The following is a 15,910-nucleotide window of genomic DNA, read 5'->3' as shown; positions in this document are numbered from 1 at the left end:
AATGACATTAATCCAGAAAATCACAACCAGCAGCCTAGATTGGATCCATGTGAGGTAAAACTGTGCCCTTTCTATTTTAGATGGGTTGTCAGGGATTCTGGCCATCAAAATTACAGAATTCATCAGGAAAGGATGGAAAGAATGGTTAATCCTTTGAGTTTGATGTCATGGAGAAAGCAGATAGGCTCTTTGACCAAAAGTCCCTGAATATTTTGACAGACTAGATAAATTGACAGAAATTATCAGAATGAAATTATTTACACAGTGAATGCACTGCCATGGGGGTGTCAACCAGAAAAGAATTTGCAAGAGACCTTACAGGTCATCAGTTGTTCAGTTGCTCAGGTGTGTCCAGTCTTTGCAGCTCCATGGACTATACATGCCAGAGTCCTCTGTCCTTTACTAATACCCAAAGTTTGCTCAAACTCATGCCGTTGAGTCGGTGATACTATCTAACCGTCTCATCCTCTGCTGCCCCCTTCTCCTTTTGCCTTCATTCTTTCCCAGTTTTAGTGTCTTTTCCAATGAGTTGGCTCTTTGAATCAAGTGGCCAAAGTATTGGAGTTTCAGCTTCAGCATCAGTCCTTCCAATGAATATTCAGGAATGGTTTCCTTTAGGACTGACTGATTTCATCTCCATGCAGTCCAAGGGACTCTCCAGAGTCTTCACCAACACCACAGTTCAAAAGCATCAATTCTTCAAGGCTCAGCCTTCTTTATGGTCCAGGTCTCACATCCATACATGACTACTGGATAAGCCATAGCTTTGACTGTAGAGATGGACCTTTGTTGACAAAGTGATGTCTCTGCTTTTCAATATGCTGTCTAGGTTTGTCATCACTTTCCTTCCAAGGAGCAAGCGTCTTTTAATTTCGTGGCTGCAGTCACTGTCCGTAGTGACTTTGGAACCCAAGAAAATGAAATCTGTCACTGCTTCCACTTTTCCACCTTCTATTTGCCATGAAGTGATGGGACCAGATGCCATGATTTTAAGTTTGTTTAATGTTGAGTTTCAAGTCTGCTTTTTCACTCTCTTCTTTCACCCTTATCAAGAGGCTACTTAGTTCCTCTTCACTTTCTGCCTTGAGTGGTATCATCTGCATATCTGAGGTTGTTGATATCTCTCCTAGCAATCTTGATTTCAGTTTGTGATCATCCACCCTGGCATTTTGCATGATGTACTCTGCATATAGGACTTCCCAGTTAGTGCTAGTGGTAAAGAACCCTCCTACAAATCCAGAAGACTTAAGAGACACTGGTTCGATCCCTGGGTCAGAAATATTCCCCTCGAGGAGGGCATGGCAACCCACTCCAGTATTCTTGCCTGGAGTATCTCTTGGACAGAGAAGCATGACGGGCTATAATCCATAGGTTTGCCAAGAGTCAGACATGATTGAAATGACTTAGCACGCACGTACTTTGCATGTAAGTTAAATAAGCAGAGTGACAATATACAGCCTTGTACTCCTTTCCCAGTTTGAATCAGTCAGATGTTCTGTGCCTTGTTCTAACTGTTGCTTCTTGACCTGCATACAGGTTTCTCAGGAAACAGATAAGGTGGTCTGGTACTCCCATCTTTTTAAGAGTTTTTCAGTTTGTTGTGATCCACACAGTCAAAGGCTTTAACGTAGTCAATTAAGCAGAAGTAGATTTTTCCTGGAACTCTCTTGCTTTCTCCAGGATCCAACGAATGTTGGCAATTTGACCTCTGGTTCCTCTGCCTCTTCAAAGTCGTCCCAGGTTTTAAATCCTAGCTCTTCCTCTTACTGGGAATGTAGTAAGTTAAGCCTTAGTATCTTCATATGAGAAGTCATATCCATTTCATACGTTTGAGACTGCCAATTCAGATAGCACATAAAGAGTGTTTGCAAAATGAGATCCTCACAAATGTTGGCTCCCTTCTTGCTTCTCTTGTTTAAAATATTCAACAATGAGCTACCTTATCAGAACTACCTTATCAGATGTCTCCAGTCTCTACTTGAATATTTCTAGTGAAGGGAAGCTCATTGTTTCACAAGGTATTCAATTTTGATCTGCTCTAATTACTTAAAAGCTTGTCTTTATATTGAATGGGAATATGCCATACAATATAACTTGCTTTGCCACATAGAACTTAGCTTTGTAGTCTTTTTGATATTTGAAGAGGAATACTCAACTCTTTTAAAATATTTTCTTTTCTAAGCTATAGCGTCACCAGTCCATTCAATTCTTCCTAAATGACACTTCCATTATCTCTAGGTTGCCATAGCTTGGATCACTTCCAAATTTGCAGGATTTATCTGGCTTTTTTGTTTTTTTTTCTATCTCTAGCATTAGTTCCAGGAAAAAAAAAAAATATGTATGTATGTATGTATGCTGTGTTTTATTTCATTTCATCAATTCCCAGCATACTATTACTTCTGGAGCTAGAATACAGTACAGAATTTCTTGCTTTAAATCTATAAATTTAGATTTCTATTAAACCTATAGAAATTATTTAAACTTAATAATTAATAACTAATCAGTAGTGACATAATTCTCTTCCTTGTGGTTTCAGGGCTTTCAGAATGGCTCAAGTGCCTTGAACACATTTTAATGGAAGCTTGTTTTACTCACTTTTTGGGTTCACTGCCTTTTCTTGGGTGTGGGACCAAGGCTTGTCCCTTAGATATTTCTGATTGTGGTGTTGACTAACTAGTTGGTTCCTAAGCTGTAATTATCTTCCTCCTTCAATTAAAATTACATTTATATATTACAACATGGGCTATTGCAAAATCTAATAAGCAACTTTTCCTGACAATACGTGTTTTTATCTCTGGGTTGTTCAATTGTTAAGTGCTGAGGAGGACACTCTTCCTAACAAAGATCAATCAGTGGGCACTTTGCAGTATTGTTATTTTTGGTTTTCCTGTGTCCTCACTTGCTGTTATGTAGTAATTCAAATACATGATTATTTCCAGCTTAGAGAATTTTGAGAGACTCATGAACTAGAGCTCATCACATACTGATGTGACAGCATAATTGGTGCCAATGAAACATTCAGTCAACGTACGCTTTTATTTTAAAATGTGCTGAATGATGGACTTGATTAATAGTTTATGCAAGATATTAATTCCCCAACCAGAGATCAAACCCTGTGTCCTCTGCAGTAGGAGCAGAGTCCTAACCACTGGACCACCGGGGAATTTTCCCTTGATGAATAGTTTTAGTTGAATTTTATCCAATACTTTCCCCTAAATTTTTAAATTATTTTGACAGTGTGTAAACTGAGTATGATGTTTCTAAGCATCACTTCAACCAACATGTATTTGGTGTACCTACATTCCGCCAGACCCTGCCTCAGTGCTGGGTATTTATTTCTAGATGGTCAACAATACATGGTCCTGCCTTTGAAGAGGAATCAAACATACATAGTCAGTCAGTCAGTTCAGTCACTCAGTCATGTCTGACTCTTTGCAACCCCGTTAACTGCAGCACGCCAGGTCTCTCTGTCCATCACCAACTCCTGGAGTTTCCTCAAACTCATGTCCATTGAGTCGGTGATGCCATCCAACGATCTTATCTTTGGTCCTCCCCTTCTCCTCCAGCCTTCAATCTTTCCCAGCATCAGGGTGTTTTCAAATGAGTCAGTTCTTCACATCAGGTGGCTAAAGTATTAGAGTTTCAGCTTCAACATCAGTCCTTCCAATGAATATTCAGGACTGATTTCCTTTAGGATGGACTGGTTGGATCTCCTTGCAGTCCAAGGGACTCTCAACAGTCTCTCGAATCAGGAAGCTTCTGTAAGCCTCTTATCCTTCTCCAGCAGAGGGCAGACAGACTGAAAACCACAATATGAAAATTGATTATAAAACTAACCAATCTGATCACATGGACCACAGCCTTGTCTAACTCAATGAGACTATGAGCCATGCCATGTAGGGCTACCCAAGACAAACCGGTCATGGTGGAGAGTTCTGAAAAAATGTGGTCCATTGGAGAAGGGAATGGCAAATCACTTCATTATTCTTGCCTTGAGACACACACAACTCTTTTAAAAATAAAGTTCAGACCACCATGGTCAAAGAACATGGGTTCTTGGAAGAAGATCACTTAGTCTTGTGAGAAAGCGTATCAAGGGAGATGCTCTTTGCTCCTGTTCCTGCCAATCCACTTCCAGTTAACACCACATAATGAGATTTTATATACTCATCTAGGCTCTGCTCAAATGCTTCTTTCACCAAAAGAGTGGCCCTAGTCCTTGTGCCCCAGCCTTGTATATTCTCTCCCTCTTCCAAATTTCTCTGGCCCCTCGTCTGTACTTTCTCTCATAACCAAGTCTCCTTATACCTCAAGGTAAGGTTATTTGCATGTATGTCTATGTTTGCTCCCAGCTATTTCCATAATGCCCAATAAATGTTGGTTTGATTGAGAGAAAAGTCTGTTTTAGGTAGAACACCTTGATTAACTAAGGGAGAACAAGTTCTATTTTGGTTTTGATTGCCAGGAGTGTTAAAATTTTAGACTCAATGTTTTTTTTTTTTTTTCATGGAAAACCAGTCTTCCATAAGTTTCTTCAAGATAGTTGAGTTTCAGTTTGTATCCACAGTTTGTGGATTTCCTATGTACAGATCACACTCTCATGTTTACTAAGAGGTTTCTGAGGTTTTTTCTACAAATGAATGTTAATGGATACATATTTTTTTTTCTTATAAAGACTTTCTAGAAATCAAGTAACTATTTTGTGAAAACAACTCCTAGTACTCTTTAGACAGATGGGAAAAAGTCCTCAGATTAGTTTGCTTAAAAAGTCATAAATTAAAAGACTGCTCATTGAAACTGAAGGTAACTTTCTACTGAGTCATCAGAAGCAATGTATTGAGCAATATGATCTATATCAATATGTCTTATGAAATTGCCAAGTTAAGAGTTGTATATTTTAGAAAAAAAATTTATGTCTCCACTGAGTGTCAAGTATCTTTAAAGTTTTCTGAAAATATTAATAGAATGCAATTAATTTCTCAGTAAAATGCAAACGACATTAAAAATTTTTTTTAATGTGACTTTTTATTCTGAGACTTTACTTGGGTTCCCAGAGACTATGAGAAGAGCTTTTCTTGTTCTGATAATTATCACTTTAGCTCTGGAGTTTATGGTGGCTGGATTATGATTCCCTCTAGGGGACTAATGCAAACAATTTCTTAATGGTGTTTTGGTCCCTGACAGCATGATTCCTTTAAAGAGAGTGCAATAAGTGGGATTTATATCCATGTGACTCATGCATTTAAAGAAATAAAGTAGCCAAAATTAATAGATTCAAATGAAATATATTCAGAGCATCCTCTTAATGCCACCTATGTAATGGCAACCACTTATTCTCTGTGCATTGATGATTCTATAAGTGTTGTATATTTATTCTGTATTTTGTAATCTGCTACATGTGTGCAAAGCATTGCATTGACACAGGATTTTTCTAAAGGTTACTCTATGCTTGTCAAAAACAACAACAACAACAAAACAAACAGATCCCTAAGATTATGAATGATAATCCCCAGGAGCCCTGAGGTTTTCCTCAGCCTGTTTTCTATGCTCTATATTTACTTGTTGAATGAATGAATAAATAAAGTGATGGATTCAGGAGACATGGAACTTGACCTAGTGGAAAAGCTGCAGTTGAAGGATTTTTAGACCAATGTTGATGATGGGATAACTTTACTTGAATTATTTAGCTAAAGTTCCATTTGAGATGCAAAAGTTTGTTGAAATAGTGCTTTCCTATTTGGTGATTTTTCTTACCAAAACAAACAAATTAAGTGACCCCAAACATCCTAAATGGAGATAAGTTATAATGATGCTGTAAGATGTCAGGGTATATGTGTATCTAACAAGTGTCTTGTGATGCACATTACCCATTTTTGGGATGAAATTTTGCATGATTTAAGTTTTCAGGGTCCCATTGGTTGGAAAGTGCAGCTAATCAAGAAATCATTGTTTAACCTGTTGCTCAAGCTTTGTATCATGGGAGTTACAATATTATATTTTCCTTTAACTCCTCAGATCATCTCCTATTTGCTGTGTATCCTGGAGGTGACAGATAATGCTGATTAAATGTTCACTGGCTTCTCCCTACTGAGACCTACCTTCCCCTAGAGCTGTTCTGATCTTCCCACTGGTTAACATTCAAGTATCCTTGCTCATTCCAACTCTACAAGCTGTAAAAACACCTGCCAGAGTCACGTAGGAGTGGGAGAGATTCCACTGCAGGCTTCAGTGGGGAACTGAGTCCAATTCTCCCACCTTCATGTCACCCCTTGGAGGACTCTTCCTTCCCTTCAGCCTCTGACTCATGAAACAGTAAAGCCAAACTTTATTGTTTTGCTTTATCTCTAACACCACCGTCCAATGAACTCTGAATTAGTATGGATCTAAATCTGTGCTTTTTGTTTCAGGATTATCTGTTGATTAGATGCTGATTGTATATGTTTGTTTTTTTAAATAATGATGAAAATTTATCTTAAGCCTACTCAGTCATTTATTAGGTAAAATAGAGAAGTTAGATATCGAAATTGCTCTATTCAGAACCAGCACATAAGACTGTTTAAAATGAGTGTAGGATAAAAATAACTTAAAGTACATTGGAGTTAATTTTACATAATGAAACATGTAATATAAAATGTAATTAAATATTTAAGAGTATCATAGTTTTAAAATATGCCCTCAAAATATCGGTTTAACTTATCAAACCCATAAAATGAATGCTGCTTCTGCTGCTGCTAAGTCGCTTCAGTCGTGTCTGACTCTGTGCGACCCCATAGATGGCAGCCCACCAGGCTCCCTCATCCCTGGGATTCTCCAGGCAAGAACACTGGAGTGGGTTGTCATTTCCTTCTCTAGTGCATGAAAGTGAAAGTGAAAGTGAAGTCAGTCATGTCCGACTTTTAGCAACCCCATGGACTGCAGCCCACCAGGCTCCTCCATCCATGGGATTTTCCAGGCAAGAGTACTGGAGTGGGGTGCCATCACCTTCTCCGTAAAATGAATGAGGAGGTGTCATATCTTCTAGGAGGAGTTGACCAAGTCTCTCACACTTTTTAAAAATAATCAGTATGTACCATATGTGGAGCAATGTCACTTCTGCCAATGAAAAATGGTGATGACTTACTTTATTCCATTTATGCCTATTCAGCAAAGAAAAATAATGTATGAAACCTTATCATGCATTTACCTTTAGTTCATAAAAACTGAGATTATTGTCACTAGATTATGTAAAGACTTACCTATAATTGGTGCTAAATAAATATTTATCGAATGAATGAATACACAAATAAATGAATACAGGATGCTTTATTTAAACATTTAGTTTAAATTTTTTAAATTTTAAATTTATTTATTTTAATTGGAGGCTAATTAATTTACAATATTGTATTGGTTTTGCCATACATCAACATGAATCCGCCATGGGTGTACATGTGTTCCCCATCTTGAACCCCCCTCCCACCTCCCTCCCTGTACCATCCCTCTGGGTCATCCCAGTGCACCTACTAAGCATTAAAAAAAATAAATATTATACTTCAACTGGGTGTGTGTGTGTGTGTGTGTGTGTGTGTGTTCAGTTGCTCAGTTGTGTCCGACCCTTTGCAACCCCATGGACTGTAGTCAGGCTCCTCCATCCATGGAATTTTCCAGCCAAGAATACTGGAGAGGGTTGCCTTTCTCTACTGCAAGACATCTTCTTGACCCAGGGATCCAACCTGCGTCTCTTGTGTCTCCTGCATTGCAGGCAGGTTCTTTACAGCCTTAAGCAATTTTTTAAAATCGCATGATATTTTACAAGTAAATGAAATACTTCAAAATGGATACACTTTCCTCAGCAGAAACTTCATGTATATGTAATTTTAGGAAGTGGTTTACAAGAGGATAACTAAAATGAATATATTCTGACCAGCCAAGTTCACAATACCCTGTATTTACAGTGTTTTTCCTGAGAATTCCAAATGTTGGGCTAATGTGATTATACATGCTATTCTTTTGTCTTTTCCAGAAGGTGAATCATCTCAAGTTGAGTAACTTGTTTTGAGTAAAATAATGACTCACTGAATGAAGCCTGAAATACCATCTAGTTTCTGGTAGATCCCCCTACCTCTCTGTGGACTATTTTATTTATAAGTCTCCTTCTAAAGTCTACTTCCATGATTTTGAAAAAAATTGCATTTCTTTAAGAATATATGCATTGTGAAACATAAGCAATAGCATCTTTCAGCAACTGAAAATTCACAGGTAATTTAATTTGAAGGAAGATCAGAGTGTAGAAATGGTTTCTAAAAAGGCTGGTGGTCCTATGTTTGCATTCTATAGAGTTTAAATATTTACTCTGAAATTTGCTATCTATGGCATATATATAAAGCATTGCATTTACTCAGAATTTTCTAAAAGTTATACCATGCATGTTAAAGGAAAAAACAAAAACCCTGAAAATTGTGACAATCCCTTGGAGTCCTAAGGTTTTCCTCAGCCTCTTTTTTATGTCCTGTACATGTAGAACCCTTCCATTCAATCTGAGCAGTGGTGTTAAAATTAGTGTCTTACAATTCTGACATGATTTGCAGCTTACAATACTCTTTCACAGAAATTGGTCTTTTTGATGCTCACAACAGCTTGTGATGTAGGGAGGATAGATATTATTACACCAATATGTCCTGTTAGAAAATTTGACCTTTTTAGCAATCAGCTAAGGAGAAATACTTCAGGTGAAAAAGAAAATTGCACATTTCTTTTTTGAGATTGAAATTGTTTGGGAGTTAGCATGAAGAGAAGGGAAAGAATGAATAAGTCTAGTGGTCTGAAAGCAAATCTGCAAATTAATTTCTTTAGTTACAGAGAGACTTTGTTTCTTCTTTCTATAACAACAGTTACCATTTAGTTAATGCTTATTCTGTGAAATGAGAATTAACTCACTGAAGCCTCATAATAGTCATGGTACTCTTATCGCCTTGATTTTTACAGACCAAAGAACTGAAGAACAGAAGGGTAAATAAAACCACCGAAAAGTAGCGGAGCTGGAACCCAAACCCAGGCGTCAGCTTCTGCGTCTGTGCTCTTCATGACTGTGCTGTGGTGGGCGGGTTTAAGCCAGCTCTCCAGCAGAACACATAAGCAGAGCCCAAAGCCTGTAGTGCAGATATTCCCATTATGGCCAATTTCAGGTTGTTGTTTAGTCGCTAATTCATGTCTGACTCTTTTTCGAACCCATGGACTGTAGCCTGCCAGGCTCCTCTGTTCATGGGATTTCCCAGGCAAGAATACTGGAATGGGTTGCCATTTCCTTCTGCAGAGGATCTTCCTGACCCAGGAGCTGAATCCAATGGTTTAATAACCAGCTTGTGAAATTGCTGAATATTTATTGATCAGCACTTAAGAGCAGGTACAACCCTGCCCTAGTACATTGTCGATTATCCTACATGGTGCTTTCAACGCAGCATTGTCATGAAGACAGACTATTTAATTACTACTGTTGTTTAAAAATCAACTTTGAAATATGATTTACATACAATAAAATGCACCCATTTTATGTGTATTGTTTGAAGATTTTTTGACAAATAGATATACCATCTTCATAATCAAGCTACAGAACATTTCCATTAGTCTTAAATGTTCTCTTGTGACCCTTCCTAGTTAACCAGTTAATCTTCACTCCACCACCCATTTCAGCCCTGGCAACCACTGATCTGTTTTTTTTCTTTTTGCCACACAGTATGAAGGATCTTACTTCCCTGACTGACCAGGGATTGAAACCGTGCCCCCTGCAGTGGAAACACAGAGACTTAACCAGTAAATCACCGCCATGGATCCATTCTATGTCACTGTAGATTAGTTATTTTTCCCCCTAGAATTTCATATAAATGGAATCATATGGTATGTATTGTGTCTAGCTTCTTTTGTTCAGTATGACAGTCTTAAAATTCATCTATGGTGTTTTTGTGTCCGTTCCTATCTACGGGTAAGTTGTATTCTATTGTATGTATGTACCATAATTTATGCATTCACCAGGTGATTATTTTTCAACTGTGAATTCTGATCATAAAAAGTCCTTTTATAAATATGTTGCTGAATGTTGCAGCCATAGCTTTTATTAAAAGTAGTGATGGAGAGACAGAGAAGGCAATGGCAACCCACTCCAGTGTCCCTGGAGAATCCCAGGGACGGGGGAGCCTGGTGGGCTGCCATCTATGGGGTCGCACAGAGTCGGACATGACTGAAGCGACTTAGAAGAAGCAGCAGTAGCAGCAGTGATGGAGAGAATATATTTAATAATGGTTTTTAGTTTGATGTTGAATTTATGATACTAATATTAAGCAATGGTACTTTAATCTTAGATCCAGTACCAAGATTTAAGAAACATTTACTACCTCATTAAAAAGTCTTTTACTTAAGTATATGAATATAGGTTTTTATTTGATGTTTGGATATATTTTTAAGACTCTTGAGAGTCCCTTGGACTGCAAGGAGATCCAACCAGTCCATCCTAAAGGAAATCAGTCCTGAATATTCATTGGAGGGACTGATGCTGAAGCTGAAACTCCAATACATTGGCCACCTGATGCGAAAAATTGACTCATTGGAAATGACCCTGATGCTGGGGAAGACTGAAGGCAGGATGAGAAGGGGACAGAGGATGAGATAGTTGGATGGCACCACTGACTCAATAAACATGAGTTTGAGCAAGCTCCAGGAGTTGGTGATGGACAGGGAAGCCTGGCTGTTCAGACTGGCTGTTTGGTTCTCTACCCTGTAAATAATGACTAGCTTTCCTTTTTTACTTTATTATGCCTTATAGAATTTGCCTCCTTACCGGTGGACTTTTTGGAAACTAATACCACTTATTTAAATAAGAAAGCTTTAATTTATTAAGCTGATACTTTTAAACAGACTTGCTTTTTTCCTTCTCTTCTCTTTCTCTTTCTTAAGCAAACAAATTCCAAACCCATTTTGTAGTATTCAACATATCTCAGTTAGTCAGTTCAGTTGCTCAGTCATGTCCGACTCTTTGCAACCCCATGGACTGCAGCACAACAGGCTTCCCTGTCCACCAACTCCTGATGCTTGCTCAAACTCATGTTTATTGAGTCAGTGGTGCCATCCAACTATCTCATCCTCTGTCCCCTTCTCATCCTGCCTTCAGTCTTCCCCAGCATCAGGGTCATTTCCAATGAGTCAATTTTTCGCATCAGGTGGCCAATGTATTGGAGTTTCAGCTTCAGCATCAGTCCCTCCAATGAATATTCAGGACTGATTTCCTTTAGGATGGACTGGTTGGATCTCCTTGTAGTCCAAGGGACTCTCAAGAGTCTTTTCCAACACCACAGTCCAAAAGCATCAATTCTTCGGCACTCCGCTTTCTTTATGGTCCAACTCTCACATCCATACATGACTGCTGGAAAAACCATAGCTTTGACTAGATGGACCTTTGTCAGCAAAGTAATGTCTCTACTTTTTAATATGCTGTCTAGGTTGGTCATAGCTTTTCTTCCAAGGAGCGAGCGTCTTTTAATTTCAAGACTGCAGTCACCATCGGCAGTGATTTTGGAGCCCCAGAAAAAAAGTCTGTCACTGTTTTCCCATCTATTTGCTGTGAAGTGATGGGACTTGATGCCATGATCTTGGCTTTTTAATGTTGAGTTTTAAGCCAACTTTTTCACTCTCTTCTTTCACCCTCATCAAGAGGCTCTTCAGTTCCTCTTGCTTTCTGCCATAAGGATGATATCATCTGCATATCTGAGGTTATTGATATTTCTCCTGGCAATCTTGATTCCAGCTTGTGCTTCATCCAGCCTGGCATTTTGCATGATGTACTCTGCATGTAAGTTAAATAAGCAGGGTGACAATATACAGCCTTGATGTATTCTTTTCCTATTTGAAACCAGTCCATTCATTGTTCCATGTCTGGTTCTAACTGTTGCTTCTTGACCTGCATACAGATTTCTCAGGAGGCGAGTAAGGTGGTCTGGTATTTCCATCTCTTTAAGAATTTTCCCCAGTTTGTTGTGATCCACACAGTCAAAGGCTTTGGTGTAGTCAATAAAGTAGAAGTAGATGTTTTTCTGGAACTCTCTTGCTTTTTCAATGATCCAGTGGATGTTGACAATTTGATCTCTGGTTCCTCTGTCTTTTCTAAATCTAGATTGAACATCTGGAAGTTCTCGGTTCACATACTGTTGAAACCTTGCTTGGAGAATTTTGAGCATTACTTTGCTGCTGCTACTAAGTTGTTTCAGTGGTGTCTGACTCTGTGCGACCCCATAGATAGCATTACTTTGCTAGCGTGTGACATATCTTATAAGTGGCTTAAAAGGCAGGATTAATTTTTAAAATCTCATATCCTGAATTTCCAGTAGGTGGCACTCTTACAAAGCCTAAAGACTTCTGTTTTGGCAATCCATGGTTGTTTTCTAGATGATTCTCGTTCTACTCTCACCTGCTTGCAAACCCATTTGTTCCGGATAACTTAAATTCATTTCCCTCTAATTGTCAGGGTTATGCATACTGTTCGTTAAGCATTTAAAAATGTTCAAAAGAAGAAATATTCTTCAAACTCCTTAATTTCCAAGAGATAACCACTGCACCAATTTAGTATGTACAATATTTTCCAGATCTTTCTCTAGCCCCCACACACAATAAGTGCATATAAAAGTTAAAATTTACATTAGTAAAAGTTTAGATTTTAAAATAATGATATGCTTGCCTTTGTTTTCTGATGCTGTACCTGGGCTTTTTCTTATGAGTAGTTTCCCTTTAAGAAAGACCTCTCATTTCCGCAATTCATTAATTGCTGAGTCCAAAAGGACCTTTCCTGTTGGTGCTGAACTAGGGCATGTGGTCCAGTGAATGATGCCTGGACTTTCATGATAAGAATTCTGTGCTAATTGCATTTCTTGGCAGTGAGAGTGGAGTAAGGAGAATTTAAATAATAAGTAACCTAAAGCTTCCTTTGCCAACTGAAGAGTATAGAATATTCTAAGATTTTATCTGAATAGGATTGTGATTTTTGAATTTGCTGGCTGTTCCAGGAGATGTTCACTGTTGGTGTATAGTAGGAAATTTTATGAAATCACTGATTTTTTTTTTAAAGGTAGATTCCGCCCCCAACCCCTTCCCGACAGTATTACCTTGCTGCTGCTGCTGCTAAGTCGCTTCAGTCGTGTCCGACTCTGTGCGACCCCATAGACGGCCTCCTACCAGGCTCCCCTGTCCCTGGGATTCTCCAGGCAAGAGTACTGGAGTGGGGTGCCATTGCCTTCTCCAATAGTATTACCTTAAGGGCAGCTAATTTCCCCCAGAATGAGCAATCCAAGAGACCAAGTCAGACAAAAATGCTTTGTGACCTAACCTTGGAAGGTATACACTGTCACTTCTTCAGCAAAGTGAAGTGAAGTGAAGTCCTGAGTCGTGTCTGACTCTTTGAGACGGACTGTAGCCCACCAGGCTTCTCCATCCATGGGATTCTCCAGGCAAGAATACTGGAGTGGGTTGCCATTTACTTCTCCAGGGGATCTTCCCGACCCAGGGACTGAACCCAGGTCTCCCACATTGCAGGCAGATGCTTTAACCTCTGAGCCACCCTGCTGTATTCATTGTGGGAGGGGACAATGCTCAGGGGCTTATGTACTAGGAGGTAAGGCTCCCTGGGGCCATCTTGGAGGAACCACAAGGAGTAATCAACATAGGTGGTTACCTTATCTGTTTACTTCACTGAGGTATAATTGATACCTAACATTATATTAACAGTTTTAGGTATACAATGTAATGATTTAATATTTGTATATATATTGGGAAATGGTGACTGCAAGGAGTCTAGTTAATATCCATCCACAGATGGTTACTTTAAAGCCATGAGATTAGATGAGATCACCTAGGGAGTAAGAGTAGAGAGAGAAGGTAGCACGATTAGTCAGCACTCAGAGGTCACAAAGAAGAGTCAGAGAAAGCCTCCAGGGAGGTGATGATGCCTTTGGGAGCCCAGTGGAGAAAGTATTTCCAAAAGAAGAGAAGGCTGAGAAACTAAGATAATAGCTAAGAAATGATCACCAGATTTATACCTATGCAATACCCATTTCTCCTTGGAAGTGAAGTGAAGTGAAGTCGCTCGGTCGTGTCCGACTCTTTGCGACCTCATGGACTGTAGCCTACCAGGCTCCATCCATGGAATTTTCCAGGCAAGAATACTGGAGTGGGTTGCCATTTCCTTCTCCAGAGGATCTTCCCAACCCAGGGATCAAACCCAGGTCTCCTGCATTGCAGGCAGACACTTTACCATCTGAGCCACCAACAAAGGAGTCTCCTTGGAGTCTCACACAATTCAGATGTAGTTGTAAGGAAAACAGGTGTTGTTTAAAACAGTAACTATTTGCAGCCACTTTTGAGTACCAGAAAGTAGCCTCATGTATTATTTGTGGGTGATAGAGCTTGTGCAGGAAAGACCTTGATAATCTCTTTGGGTCTGAACAGTAAGGTTCTCCTAGAGTTAGTTCTGGAAGGTGAGGGCTGGAGAGTTGAGTTGCCATCCATAATAAAGGAAGAAGCATGGAGTATCCGCGACTGCTAACGAATTTAAAAGAAAGTGTGACTTCAGAAAGCTGCATATGAAGCATGTCAGCTGAGAATGACAAAATAACTAAGCTTCTGTGGGCTTTTGCACCCAGGACTGGAATTCCTCCAGGCCTGTACGACCCTCTTATCTCCATTCTGCTCCTCTGACACTCCTTGTTCCCCTGGTTTCTCCATAGGATTTTGGTTACACACAAAAAGCAATCATAGGACAAAAATACTGAGTACTTGCTAGGTTCCAGGGACTGTTCCTACTGTTTTATGTACACTACCTCATTAAATTTTCATAAAGCCACTCCACTAAGAATAGGAACCTGAGGCATACAAGAGGTTAAGTTACTTGCTATTAAGTATTAAGGTCAGAATTTGAACTCAGTCTGGCTTCAGAGATTTGGTTCTTAATCAGTAAATTTTGCTCGTGTTTTCCTTTTAGGGTTTTGAATTTGGCAACTCAGACTGAACCAGTCTGAATCACCATCTACTCAGGCTTAGACTTTGGCCATCTTCTGCCCTAGCCAAGAACTTGACATCTGTTATTGACCTGTGGGTCTGACCCACCCCAGTAGAAACCCCACCCTGGACCTTGCTGGTGCCAGATAGGAGAAAGGCCACCAAAGCAATGTGTGTTCATGCCCCTTCATACTTACTTCCTCTGTTCCCTTTCTCTTTTCTCTGCCTGGTTGGTTTCTGTTGCCTCGTCACAAATTTTTCTTCCTCCTTCTAGTGTCCTTTGATCTTCTATCCACCCTGTCTCAGCATATCACCATTCCTGGTAGATGTCTATCTCTGCCCTCAATCTCAATTGTGAGCTTCTCCAGGCAAGGACTATACCTCTGAGTCTCCAGTCTGGCACACTATGAGGGTTCAATAAGAGTTTCTTGACTGAATGAAAGAAGGTGCTGGAAAATGAACAGGGCAAATGTTATACCCTGCAGTGAACAATACATTTTTCTTATTTTTTTGTAACCTTGATGGGCTGATGTAAAAAGAAAAGAACTATAAGAATCTTTTTTGTTGTTGTTAATTATTCTAATAAAGTGCTTCTTTTATTTTTTTGATGTGGACCATTTTTAAAGTCTATTGAATTTGTTACATTATTGCTTCTGTTGTTTATGTTCTGGATTTTTGGCCATGAGACATGAGGGATCTTAGCTCCTGACTGGGGATCAAACCTGCACCCCATGCCTTGGAAGGTAAAGTCCCAACCACTGGACTGCCAGGGAAGTCCCAAGAATCTTCTTGACTTAATCTCCAGCCTCAACATCTTTAGCTCAGTGTTTATCGACTTCATCAGAAGTATTTCACAAACCTCTCTCTACGCCCTTGACTGTATTGTTGGTGTCAAGAAAGT

The sequence above is a fragment of the Bos grunniens genome, chromosome 19, assembly GCF_055505025.1.
Source record: "Bos grunniens cultivar Pamir isolate PY7600 chromosome 19, Bosgru_T2T1.0, whole genome shotgun sequence".
Classification (NCBI taxonomy): Eukaryota; Metazoa; Chordata; class Mammalia; order Artiodactyla; family Bovidae; genus Bos; species Bos grunniens.
This window is presented reverse-complemented; position numbering follows the sequence as displayed.